The sequence below is a fragment of the Sitophilus oryzae genome, unplaced genomic scaffold, assembly GCF_002938485.1.
Source record: "Sitophilus oryzae breed Bouriz unplaced genomic scaffold, Soryzae_2.0 scaffold_1275_pilon_pilon, whole genome shotgun sequence".
In the NCBI taxonomy this organism is placed as follows: domain Eukaryota; kingdom Metazoa; phylum Arthropoda; class Insecta; order Coleoptera; family Curculionidae; genus Sitophilus; species Sitophilus oryzae.
Genome location: NW_022145921.1, coordinates 35,383 through 50,492, shown reverse-complemented (window position 1 = coordinate 50,492; position 15,110 = coordinate 35,383). Strand labels below are relative to the sequence as shown.

General features: G+C 31.2%; 1 protein-coding gene across 1 annotated transcript in view; it reads left to right on the top strand.

Annotated features, from left to right (window-relative positions):
* LOC115874411 (SCY1-like protein 2) overlaps positions 1-15,110 on the top strand; it is a gene marked incomplete at its 3' end in the record, with an annotated part of 175,807 nt that overhangs the window by 145,605 nt on the left and 15,092 nt on the right. The gene's annotated exons all lie outside the window — the stretch shown is intronic.

The window sequence follows — 15,110 nt, the reverse complement described above, 5'->3', positions numbered from 1 at the left end:
ACGCTACAATCCAACAGGGGAAAAAGTATGGTACCGAAGGCCAAGTGTCAATGCGAGTAAAATTGCAAACTGTAAAAACCTCGTTTAAAAGTAAAATAATCCGAAGGCAAGCACAACGAAAATAAATTTTCGTTACAGGGTGGCTTTGATTAAAACATTTTGTGGAAAATGCCATATGAAATATAAAACCGCGAATATCTGCAAAACCGTTAAAAATTTTAAAATACTCTAAATGCAAAAAATGTTCATTTTTTAATTCTCCATCTATTGAAAAAATAATATACAGGGTATTCTATTTAAAAAAACGAAGAAAAATTATTTTATATTTTTAGAAAGTTTGGCGTAGAATTCTGAACATCACATAGCCATGATTTACGAGTTCCATATTTATAATAAAAGTAAGTACAGATTATCTAAAAGTAAATACCTAATACAGTTTCCTACTGAACATCCTGTATGATTTACGATTTCCATATTTATAACCAAAGTAAGTACAGACCATCGTACCTATTTCAGAGCAGTTCTTGTATTATTAATAATTTTTTTAAAAAAGGCTGAAAAATATAATTTTTTGATTTATTTATTAATATCTCTGAAACTATCAAAATATGTTTACTCATATCTTAGAATTATGTAAAGTGATCTGAAAGGAAGCCAAAAATGCAATAATATACAGGGTGTTCCATTTAAAAAAAATCATTCCGATCCACTCACACTTTTTTGAGCCACCCTATAGAAGTTAAAATATTTTCCTGAAATACATCCTCGTACATACTTTGGATTTACACTGAAACAAAATTCTCAAGTTTTTTATTCTAAGAGCTACAAATGCCCGACGCACTATTGCCGGACTCTGTATAACAAAAGTTTCTACTGCAGAAATAGCTTTTTCAAGTAGTCTAAACTAAGGCATGATTAACTTTATAAATTAATATTTCCTGGAACACATTCCGTAACATTTAAAATTTTTGAAAAAAAAATCACGATCTTTCCTTAACCACTGTTCTGCTCTTCAAATATCCGAGTCCGAGTATTAATATTTGGAAACCTCCTGGCCATTCAACTAGAGCTTTTTTTACCTATGAATTTGCCTAGAATATTTTTTCTAATCAACTATATTAACTAAGTTTTTGCGTTAAAAATACAAATATTTTCATAAAGAAAAGTCAATACAATTTTCATAACTCCCACGTAGAAAAAAATATAGATATAAATATTCTTCTGAGCAAATTACTAAAGTACAAAAAAAATGAACACAGACATTTATAAATATTTATGAAACGATGTGGGCATACTCGGTTTTTATAGCTTTCCTTTGTTGAAATTTTTAATATTTAAATTAGCTGCGAGCGAAAAAGCAAACATGAATTTAATTGAAATTATAATGTAAATGCCGTCGTGATATCTGCGTTCAGTTCTACGACAGCAATTATGCAAATACAATTTGTTTGAACGTCTCAATAATGAAAGGGCAATATTTTTTGGATCTCTCTGTTGTTTTATTATAGGGAACTAGGCAACAAACTTTTTCAGTGACAGTGACAATGTAGAATGGAGAATTTAGAATGCGTGGGAGGGGGAGTTAATAACCGTGATCTTACAAATCTATTATGTGTCCCCTTTTCTTGAGTTATAATTCATCATATTGTCTCAGGGCTTTGACAAAAGCCAATATCTGCGATATCAGTCGTACTGAAGTACTTTGGTCGTTCGCCGTTATTTCTTAGCTTCAGTCTACTGACATGTTGGTTGAGGAGACAGTGTCCTGTTAAAAACCCAGTGACAAACCGAAGATTGTTCTTACTTAAATCAAGGAAAATATTTATTTTTCCAATGCAGACCTACAAAATATACAGGCATTTTTAATATATACTTGGATATAGAACTACTATGTATTTTTGAATCAAAATTTATAAATTTTAATTAATATGAATATTTAATATATTTTTATTTTAAGTTTGAGCAGACTATATTTTTCTTTATAGTTTTTAATTATTTTTTATTTAAACACAATAGTTCACTGTTTACAAGTTTATTTGGATCTACATGGTCAAAGTAAAAAAATAAAATCTTACAATTGTTCAATATTTACTACTTTCATGGAATTTTTACTTTTTAACGCACTACTTTAATTATTCAACTGGAGATTATGGCGAACAGAATTATTATTCTAGGAGTTACAGAGTAAAAGAATAAAAGAGTAAAAGTAATAATTTAAATTAAAATAATGTTTTTTTTTTGTTACCGCTAAAATTCAAAACAAATATTTTAAAATCTAAATGGTTAAGCCTTTGAATAAGAAGACTAAGGAAGGAGCATAATGCTATCCATGTATTCATGCATGGTGGGCGGAAAAAGCACCATAAAAGCACTCTAGGGTGGGGATCCTTGACAGTTCTGTTTGACGATTCATTTGACACATTTGAATTTGATTTGAAATTTTGTGGATTTGTCAGTCTTTACGGAGCTTATTTTATGTTATTTATTATTTATTCTACAACTGATAGTTGTATAAAGATAGTAAATTTAGATGGAAATTGTGGCAGAACTTAAATTAACAGAGACACTATCGCGATTTATCGAATAAGATTCTAAAATAGTTGGTTGTGTAGCATGCGGTAGATCTCGGCAAAAATTGAGTGAAATAATGGAACAACTTTTCGCTAGTAAGTTACTATATAATATACATACGTGTAGTTAACCAATCATTTATGAAATTCACTTAAATTAACTAAATTATATATTTTTCTTGCATTTTAGCTTTTATTTATTACTTGTCAAAGATTAGATGTCAAAGACATATACAAACTAAAATATATAGGAAACTGAAATGATACCGTCTGTTGGAGAATTCAGTGGCGCCATGCATCGGGTCGTTACACAACTTATGATACAATTTTATTTTATTTTACAGGAAACTTTACATTTTAACTACAGGTAACTATATTGTTGCGTCCACTCTAGCGCCATCTATTATCAATTCTTGGAACATAATTTATTTTTTTTTGTACAGAAAATAGTTGATTTTTCTTCTATTTCCTATTTTTTAATAAGAATAACTCTAAATACGAAATCGCTCCATTATATCGTATTGTTCTCAAACAGGTGACGTTTCATTTAGAATTAACTTATCCTCATCAAAAAATATGAAATAGATAGAAAAAACAGCTATAGTTAATAAAATAAAAATAATTAAGTGTGTGTGTGTGTGGATATGTCGAATAATTATTATTAGTAATAACTTTATTAAAAAAAGTAAATAATACAAATAATTCAATAAATAAAATTTCTTCTTCAGACGAAGGCTCGCACGGCACTGCTATACTTAACTTGTTCATATAAATACAATAATAATTATAAATCAATACAATAGTATTAATAATATAAAATACAACTAACAAAGTTTTGTCGCGAACTTATTCGAAGCGCGGCGAAAAAATGTGAATTGGATCAATGGTATTTATGTATAAAAATGCAGACCCACGGATTAAAGCGAAGTAACGCGAAGAATCAAAATACATGCAATTAATTCAATGACATTTTGGCGCTTCGCAAAAGTTTAAAGCATGATGAGCACTTGAGCGAAGCGCGCCGAAGCCGAAGTCATGCGAAGCACTGTTTTTCGCACGCGATGGATAATTAAAGTTGTTTTAACCTGACCTTTTTAATTTTAGTATTATGCGAAGAGAAATACCGTATGGTCGAAAAAAATGGCGTCCAGTTGGCTGGGAAATGACGATCGATGACATTTCCCATATAAATTTACATATAAAATGACAGCGATCTTCATTTCATAGCCATCGCTGACGCCGTTTTTTCTCGATCATACGGTATTATCTATGTGACGATTTGATAAAAACATTGGATTCATAACGTTAATATAAAAACGCCTTTTATCTGCATTTTTCCTCAATTTCCACCCAAGTGTTGTCTCGTCTCAATTCATTATGATAATTTGGATTCTCAACATAACTCTTTGTAGCTCTGTATAATCACAATGAATGTTTCATCATCCTTGATCTCAGTAATTAAACTGAATTCACAGGTTGGACGATTCCTTTGCTATGCTTGAGATCTGAAACAAATAAATATGTATAATTATGTGACACATCAAAAAAACCTCGAGTATGGTTTATAGGAGGAAAAAATTAAAAGTTGATGCCGTTGAAGGGCTCTAAAATCTCAACAGAAATTGGCTATGAACTTTTATCTTAGTCTTTAAGTTAACACAAGCATTATTTTTCATAAGAAATAATTATGGTGTTTATATGCCTTTAAAAAAATAAGCAGGATTCAAAAACAATTGCTAATAAAGCAAATTTACATTTTTGAGTAGTATGCTCCACTTATTATATTTTTTAATTCTTACCTAACTTGGTTGTAAACAACTGCCTGGGTTAAATTCTTAAAAGAGGTCTTACAAGAGACAGATCTTATACCTCACTGACAAAAACTGCATCATCTGCACTCTGGAAGATTCCTGATTTGGATTATATGATCCTTTCTCTAAAATGATAGATACAATTTAAAAAATCTAAAACGATAATTTTAATAAACCAAATTCAGTTTGGATTCGTAATACATATTAACATTTTTAATAAACTTTGGAATATCTAATAATTGAATCACTCTCTGCCAAATTAAAGTAGCCAGTGCAATATCTTGTTTATTTACAGCTCAATTAAAATATTTTTAGTTATAAAGTTGATATGATATTTTTTTTAAAATAATGTTCATCTTCATTACTGAATATTTTGCGACATTAATTTGGCCTACGGTGTAGGTACCTACCCTTTTCAGTTACTGATTTTATCTCAGGTAACAGTACATGTCTAATACCAACGAGAGAGTGGTCCACCAACAAGTTCTACAACAAATGTTTGTCTTTAAATACAGGGTTTGTACCTGGATCGACATCACCGGACACCAAATTACCAGTAGGTTGATCATCTAAAAGATTATTTTAATTTTATTAGATCAAAATATCTGAAAACGTTCTTTATTTAACTAAATGCATATACTTACCCATATGAATTGGTGTATATAAAAACTTTAGAATTAACTTCTAAACCTCTTTTTATTCCAGGTACGATCATGATTACAAAAATGTAAATCACAAACTCTATAAATCTTTTAAATATCTTGCTGTGTTGTATTTTCCATTTTAAGGTTTCGCACTTGATATCACTTTTGAAATAATGTAGGATCGTTCTTCGAGAATGTATGTCTTTTTGGAAAACAAATCCGGCATTGGAACAACATACTTATGAAAGGGTTTACGGCCTGATTCCATCATTGTTTTTAATAAAAAGTTTAAATAATCACTAAAATTCCAGTAAAACTTTTTTCGATTTTTGACGGTACATATTATTTGATTAGAACTGACTTGATTTGATTTGAACTGCCTAAATATTTTCGCCTTAAGCGCGACCGGTGGTTCGTCACAGAACTAATAAATTTGTGTATAACTGGTTGCGGTAAAAAAGTCCTTTCAAAGATCTCAATTTCAGTTTCCCATATATTTTAGTTTGTATATGGTCAAAGAATCTAGATACGTCAATTTGACTTACCTGCTTCAGTAGCGTAACGGATGTTTGTGGTAATAAATACTTATTATAACTTATCTATTTTTATTAGAATTATATATTTTTATAACAATTTTAATAACTACCAACATTTATTCACAACGTAAAATAAAACAACAAATTATTGAGTCTACCCCACGTCTACCCTACATCATAGTTTTACATTTTTTAAATAAAATTAGAACGACACTGATAAACCCGAATTTAAGTCGGCCATATTTGAGGCCTATCGCGGTGTACCTAAGATTTTTGATATGCTCCTTCCTTAGTCTTCTTATTCAAAGGGTTAAGCCTTGTGCTTATAACAATAAATAATTTACCCTTTGGATATAGCGTAATAATTTAGTATTTAATTAAATTTTGTATTTTGGGCGGACAGTGTACACGGAAAAAAATCATTTCTATATTCAAGAACAATCATACACTTAAAATTTTACACTTTCTTTAAGGATAGTATTCTTTCTATGAGTACAACAAATATTTGGAACTATTTTACTTTTACACTTGCTTTTTAAATATAGTTATAGTCACTTTAAGTAATTTTGAATCTAAAAAAAGGAAAAAATGACTTATATTTAAGAAAAACTTATATTACTATCAAGTGAATCAATCATTTAGCAACGAAGAAACTATTATTAAATGAAGTATAAATGCTTTTATATATATTTTTATATATTCTTAACTTTTTTTAAAACTTTTACTTGAAAATGGTGTATTAAGACTTTAAATAAGTATATTATTCTCGACGCGAGAATAACACCCCATTTCCAAGAGTTACTATTCTTATATTAAGTGACCATCCCCAACAGCAACAACGCAACAGTGCATTCCTGATTCCTATCTTCATTTGGTTTCTGTTTCTCCTCTGCGACACGAGACGCGCCGCGCGCCGAGTACTTTATATAAAGTTTTTTTGTTATCGTTTGTGCTTGTGATATGTTAAAATGGAGGACCTTCTTCAGGCATGGGAGATGACGGATTTGATCCCAAAATTTCAAGGTAATTTTAGCAATAATCCTACATTATTTGATGACATTGGTTTGAGGTTAGGGGGACTCCATTTTAATATGCATTATTTCTTATACATTGGTGGTAAACTAGGTATGTACGCGTTTGGAATGATTCAATTATGTTTTAACAATTTTTATTATCGTTTCTCGTTTTCAATTAGCGATGCCGCTGTTCAATATCTACCTATATTGGGAAATTACACAGTTTTATTGTATTTTCTTATTACGAAAAGCATATAATTTGTTAGGTGATGTTTGGTTAATCTAATTTAAAAAATATTAACCATATTCGGTGTTATTCTGGTGATATTTCAATATTCCATACCTAATGGAAATGGAAATTAAAATTTTTAGCATGTCCCAACTCTATTATATTCATGTATGTTACCGGGCAAACCCGATTTTAGGATAAACTAGTTTTTCTTAGGACGAATATTAACCGGGATCGAAAAACTATATAGTTCTTACAAAATTTGGTAACGTCTTCCCTATGCTTTCGGAGGTTCGGGTTCGATCTTGTTAGAAACTCTTGTTTTGGTAAAATCTTTTTTTAATTTCCATTTACAATAGGTATGGAATTTTGAAATATCACCAGAATAACCCCGAATATGGTTAATACTTTTTAAATTAGATTAGCCAAACATCACCTACCAAATTATATGCTTTTCGTAATAAGAAAATACAATAAAACTCTGTAATTTCCGAATATAGGTAGATATTGGACAGCGGCATCGCTAATTGAAAACGAGAGACAGTAATAAAAATTGTTAAAACATAATTGAATCATTCCAAACGCGTACATAGCTAGTTTACCACCAGTGTATAAGAAATAATGCATATTAAAATGGAGTCCCACTAACCTCCAACAAATGTCATCAAATAATGTAGGATTATTGCTAAACTTGCCTTGAAATTTTGGGATCAAATCGTCATCTCCCATGCCTGAAGAAGGTCCTCCATTTTCACATATCACAAGCACAAACGGTAACAAAAAAACTTTATAATTTTATAAACTACCTAGTCGGCGCCTCTAGTAACTAACCTAAAAGTAAGAAGAGGCTTTATTTTATAGTAGGTGATATTACACTTGAATAAAGCAATTATTACATGTACACAAAGAATTTCTATACTTAATGCAATAATTTGCTAATTTACAAATAAGTATAAGTAGTACTCGAAACAAGATTTTATCTCGAATTGTCTGCAGTGTAGTTATAATCTTAATTTCAATACTAGGTAAATCTTAAATAAAAGATAAATTTTCTTAGCTTCTAAGGATAAGGTTTTCTTGAAAAGAAGTATAACTAGATTTGCGGAATGGGGAAACTAGCATATCGTTGGTTCAAGATTAATAATCTTTAAGCCAGTTTAGCCTTTTTTCCGTGTAGGTAATAACACACTTGATATGACCTTAATCCAAATAATCCAGAGGCTGTAATATATATTTGATTTCAGTTAAGCTAAACATTGTAAGCTCCAATCTAACGTGGTGATTGAATGACGAAATAAGGTGATTTAACTTTCTCACAATGATACTAATAATTATTATTTTAATATAATAATTAATAAACTTTTTTTTCAAACATCACAACACACATCACAACACAAGTATTAATTTTTGCAACGCGATTGACAATATAAAAAAGTCATTTTAACGCCTAGGCAAAAAAGTAAAGCATTTTTACTAAAGAATTATACACCATATTTTACGCCTAAGCCTAAGCATAAAAGTACGAAAAAATAATATTAAACGGACATAAAGTGTCTAATTGAGTTTCTTGATATATGATTACATATAAGGTGTTTCTTTTATATTTTTATATTATTTGGAACGTATGAAATTGTTTAAAAAAGTATGGAAAAGCAGGGAAACTTTTAAAAAATTAAAATATATTTTGGCATTGAAAACTCAGATAATTTTAATTAATGTCACTTTTTGTATACTGAAATTTTAAGAAGGCGTCCATTTTTGTCAAAGATCTTTTTTAGAAATTTTCTTTCTTTTTAATTTTGTATACTGTTTGAACCGTCGCGTCGCGTCGCCGTCATGTTAAGAAAAATTCGTTTGGTAGCGCCGATTTTCGATATTATATTCGAGTTTTTTTGTGTGAAAGTTCGTTTTTGTAGTATATTTAGTGGATAAATAAAAATTATGAGTAATAAAAATGTGTTATATGTGAAGCTCTCCGCAATAGAAAAATAGTCTTAATAGTCTCACTATACCTTCCATATCAGCTCCCTTCCGTTTCCCTTCCGTTTCCCTTCCGTTTCCCTTTTCCGTTTCCCTTCCGTTTACATAAAATATTATATCATGTAAATGAATAGGACAATGCACACTATATGTTCCGTTTCCCTTCCGTTCCATATCCTTTCATTCCATACATTTTTTGGTGGACGGACTGAAGCCTATCGGAAACAGCGTTGTCAAGTTCTTACATTTGTACCAGTTCTGTTAAAATTTTGATTATATTTATTTATTTTTTTACTCGGAAATGTTAAAAAAAATATCGATGTTATTCCCTATGTATCGCTGACGCCGTTTTTTTTTCGATCATACGGTATTCCCGTGCTAGCATTTTTATTTGTTTCGTAAAAATGGCATTTACACAAAAGAAAGGCTGACGATTGGTCAGTCAGTGTCTACACAAAGGCAATCAGTCGCTTAATGTTGCTGACGTGTCTTCAACAAAAATGAAGCAAATTTACTTATACACGAAGTTTATAAGATCTATAATGTAGAATGTTTAGAAGGGAGGTCAATCATCGCGACTTTACAGATCTTTTATGTGTTACCCTTTCTTGAGTTATAACGAATCATACAGTCTCAGGACAGGAGAAAAGCTAGTATCTGAGACTGATCCACAGAAACCAGCTCTCCATCTTCGATATCAGTCGTACCAAAGTTTATGGTACGAACAGTTGTCGTCTCGGCGAACTCAGTGATAAGGTGTTCCGCACTGAAAAAATGGATCTCTCAGTCGAAATGAATATGACTTTGACCCAAAAGATTGGCGCTTTTCAATAGGGCCAAGAACGACGTTTCTTTGCCCAAAGCATTAACTACCTTTTCATAAGCTTTAAAAAATTACTTTAGAGAATAGAAGAATCTGTCTGTCCAAAGTATTTCACTCTTGACCCAAAATGAATATGCAAAGAAGTTCTTGCTACAAGAACAATAGTCTCTTTGATTCATGCAAAAATTCTTGATTGAAAAGGGAAATTTCTTGATTAAAGAGACACTTTTCTTAAACCAATAGCGAATACTATTGACTCAACTAAAATTTATTTTGATCTAAGAGAAGTCTATACATCATATACATCAGGCATATTACGAGGTATATTATTTTCTGATAAATTTAGGTTTTCCTGGTCTGTAGTAACTAAGGTTATATTATTTTCCTCGATAGTAGTTATTTCTGCTTCTTCACTTCCTAGTATTTTTTGGGATGGTTCATCACTCTACAAATTACAAAAAAATGTTACATCACGATTAATCAAAGTAAAGCAAATAAATTATTAAAATTATAAGCTTTGGTCACATTTTGAATTTTTTAATACGACGACTTGAAATTCTAAAATTTTTGTAATTATTTGCATAAAAAAATCGATACCTATATTCTTATTCTATCTATGGTCACGCATGCATTATCTAAACAGGTGCATTAGGTAAATGTCTCTTACCTTCAAATATAGCAAATAAATGCTCTAATTTCCATTTTTTCAGAAACTCCTTTAAAGAATCTATATATCCTAAAATTTGTCCATAAAAAATGACAAATGCATGTTAATAACGATCACTAATTTGTTATACGATGTGCGTTTAAAAAGCAAATTATGCAAAATTCCAAGTGGAAAATTCCAAGCAACAAAACCCGTGCGTACTATGATGTGCAACCTATGAAATGCGGCGTACGACTGATCGGACTGCCGACTGATTGTATATACCGTCCTTCGTCATCGTCTTTGAGTGTCGTTATTATTTTTCTTCAAAAGAGTATTTAGCTATTGAAAAAATGGCCATGTTTCTTGAATGAAGTACTTTCTAGCGTATTTTTCTTATTATCTTAAAACAAAGTAACTTGCACTTGGTTGAATGAAAATAGATTCAAGAGAAATTTTCGAATTTTTCAAGAGAACCAGTTTTCTTGAGTTAACAGAGTTTTTCTTGAGGCAAAATATTTTCTTTTACGCTAAAATAAATTTTCTTGCCACTATTTTTTTTCAAGAACGATGAGGACTTTAGTTCAAGTCTATCTGTTTTATCAGTGTGGTGTTTCCCCATTTTCTCCACAGAATCTGCATTTGCAGTTGTTTCTGAGCTTCAATCTATGTGGTATCCTGAGGTTCTGGTGTTCGTTGAGGAGACAGTATCCTGTTAGAAACCCCGTGACAATTCGAAGATTGTTTTTATTTAAATCAAGGAAAACCTTTGACTTTTCTCGATCGTAAGTTCTGAGGAACTTTTTCAAGTCTCTTAGACCGTTGGAGGGTTCCCATTCCAGGTTACGGATGGCGTCTTCAGTTTTGCCCTAAGTTGGTTTCTGCTTGGAAAGCAGAACGGTTTTGGTCCAATTAGTGGAGTGTTAGCTCCTTTTCTAGCTAGATCGTTTGCTTTTTCATTGCTTTCTATCCGAGTTTATATCCCTTGGTGAGCGGGCATCCTGATTAGAAGAACTTTATTTCCTTTGCCTAATTCGTTCAGCTACTCTAGGCATTCTTTGACCAAGTTCGAATTGATAGTTACTGAGTTGATCGCTTTTAGTGCTGCTTGACTATCGGATAAGATGGCTATTTCCTGTTTTGGATAGTTCCTATTTAATTTGTACGCATCTTTCGATAGCGTAGATTTGTGAAGGATATTAGGGTAGGTGACCATTGGTTCAGAGTATTTAGTTTTCTGACCCTGCTTCGGTTTTGAAAGCATCAGTATACCACATTATGGCATGGTCTTTTACATGCTGAGCAAACGTTACAGTGAGGTGTTTCTTAAAGTTATAAATTCTTAGTATGTCATCTAGTAGGAGTTGGAGGAGTGGAATTTTCTTTTTGAAGGTGTTCCAAGCCCCTGACCTAAAAATTCTCCCAGTGCTGAATCCGTCAATGACCATTCGATAAGATCTAAGGTATTATATAAAATTTGTTTACAGAAATTCCATTTCGAGAAATAAACTCTCTTGTACTTCAACAATAAATTGTATTCCGCATCGTCGCAATTTTCAACAACACATTCTACTTACTTCTTGTTTATTTTTCCGCCCTAATTATCATATAAATTAGAATTAATTAAATTAATAAATTTGCTCGCAGACTAGCGACGACCGTTCCGAAAATATATTTCACTACTAATGGAAATACAGAGCGGACGAGCAGCGCAAAAAAGGTGCCAAGCATAATTGGAGTAATTTCTGCGTCAGAAGCGAGTAATTGGTGCTGGGCTGGATATACGTCCAAGCTTAAATTCGAGTAATCCATTCATTGGAATAAAAAGGAAAATTGTAGTATTGTACCTAAATAATTGTTGTTTAATTTTAAACTCTCTTTGAGTTACTGATGAGTATAATGTTAATTAAATAAAATACAGGTGTTAAATACGGTGATTAAATGAGATCTGATAATCTTAACACCACCAGTAATAGCCGATCGTGATGATTTACATAAAATCCTGTCTAAACTTAACAACTATAATAATTATACACATAATAACAACAGCGGTATAGCGTAGCGTCAATACAAAGGGATGTAATAAAGTAACTCCAATTCACATTTTACCAACACGATAAAGTTTTTTTTTTCTTTTTTTATTAAGTCTTTAATTAGAAGTTACAAAAATAATATATATAATAATAGTTCCAGTATATAGCCATGCTAAAGCCGTTCGGTATACAAGGAAGGTAATGTGGCTAGCACTACGCTTCAACCGCCTATTATTACCTCAGGATTCTGAATCCCAAGTACTCATTTAAGGCTGAGTCGACCTAGGTACCCAACCTATTTTTATTTTATTAAAAATAGTCGGCTGATGAAATGCCGGGTGTAGGATTCGAACCGATAGCCTTGAGATTGGTAGACTAGAGCTGTACCTCTACGCCACCTTATAAATACATATACAAAAAATATAACAAGTTAAAAAAATAATCAAATCAATTTAATAAAATCACTAAATTTAGGCAAAAAACAAAGCTGTAAACGTTAGAGAAAATAATAGATAAGACCATCAAAAAAGTTTATTGAGTGCCTTACATTACAGTTGGGGGTTGGAAACTTTGGTGTTACACAGCAAAATAAAAACTAAATCACCACAATACACCAAAACACTTTTACTTTTACACTGGACGCGCGTCCAGTGTAAAAGTGGACCAAAAGTACCATGTTAGCATCATCAGCAGATGATTATTTTCGTTATATGTAGCTGATATGAATAAGGAATTACAGTTTTCTAAATTGCAGCAATATGCATATGATTCTCAAATTTATTGCAGAATAGATACTAACAATTTGACACAATTTCAGTTAAATTTTAACGACGATCTTAATAAAATTAATAAATATGCTCTGGATCATAATTTGAAATGAAATGCCGGTAAATCTTGTGTTATAGTATTTGGTAGTGATATAAACAAAATTACAAATACGGCTGGTAACATGAATATCCATATAGATAATGTTGCGATACCCATTGTTACAGAGACTAAAAATCTTGGAGTCTATTTTGATGCGAAGCTTTCTTTTCAGGCACATATAACTACTAAATTAAAGGCTGCTTATATACGGTTGAAGAATGTTTCATCTCTTAAGAAATATATACCATCAAAGACTAAGTATCATATGTGACACACTTATTTTATCTTTATTTGATTATGTTGTTTATGTGTACGCTAGATTCTCTAGAAAAATCCAAATACTTCAAAACTCGTGTCTACGGTTTTCTTTTAACATTCCTTTTATTTTATCCATGACTAACAGACGACAATTTCATTTAATGACATTCATTTATCGAATTTTAACTACAGAGCAGCCTCCCTATTTGTTCTCATTGTTTCACTACGTTGACCATGATCATTCGACTAGACAAGTGCATTATTTTAAAATTCCTCAACACCGAACAGCTAACTTCCAAAAATCTTTCAGTTTCATAGCGCCACATTTGTGGAATAATATTTCTAATAACTTTAAATTTCAATCCTTTACAGATTATAAAAAACAAATTAAAAATCATTTACTAAATTCGTAAATATTATAATTTCTTCGACTGATTTGTGAGATCTTGTTCTTCTAATATGCCCGTCATTGGTTGCTGTTCCGGTTTTTACACTGTTTCATTATGCCTCTCTGCTTTTCTCCGCTCATCCCTGATAAAATTATATTTTCACTTTTTTTAATTTTGTTTATTTCTATAATTTAATTTATTTCTATTTTGTATTTGGGGTCGCACCACTCTGGCACTTTGTGCCATTGAATTTGAATTTGAATTTGAATTTGAATTTGAATTTGAATTTGAATTTGAATTTGAATTTGAATTTGAATTTGAATTTGAATTTGAATTTGAATTTGAATTTGAATTTGAATTTGAATTTGAATTTGATTAAGACTAATCTAAAAAGTACAATTTGAGCGTTTATATACTCGCTCAGTGGGTCCCGAGTGGGCGTGGCAAGATCTAGCCAACCGAGTCAGAGCCCACCGAGCGTAACACTTAAATTTTCGCCACTAGAGTAGTAGGAACAAAGAACTTGAAGGAATTGGACCGTTGTCTCTGTTCATACTATCTTTACATTTATTAATTCTGATGCTTTTATATGCATCTAATTGCCTGTAATTTAAGACTTGTTTAATTAATTTTAAATTATTAAGATCTATACAATGTTCTTTATCAACAATATGTTCAACAACGTAAGATTTATCCGGCCTACCATATCTTATCTGAGCTAAATGTTCTTTAAATCTAGTCAATATTGATCTTCTAGTTTGCCCAACATATTTCTGATTACAATCTTTAAAAGAAATTTCATAAATACCCGACCTTTTTTTTTAAAACCGCATTATCCACCGACTAAAACAGCGAACGGAAGACGTAATCGCGGCCGGAAAGTTCGCTGACTCCGGCTCGCTTTCAAGCAAGATGTAACGAGGACAGTCGCATCATCGCGCTGTCAAGATATTTTTATTTTTAGCGTTTAGCGTAGGTCTTAGAGTTATGTATAAAGCTCGACTGAATACACACATTAAATAATTGAAATTGAATTTAATTATTTGAGTAAATTTACTGAGAATTTTAATTTATTATAGGAGATCTCAGTGACTTTTTAAATAAAAACGTATTACAATATTTCAAGGAATGCAACGCAGTACAAAAAAAAACAATGAAAAAATAAACAAAGTACAAAAATTACAAAAAGCAAGATTTATACCTTGAGCTCCTGAACCCTACCAAGCTACGAAGCAAGCATGATATTAGTTATTCATTTTTTATTACTAACAATCGAGACGATGCAAATGCTAGTCGTTTCTGTCTAGA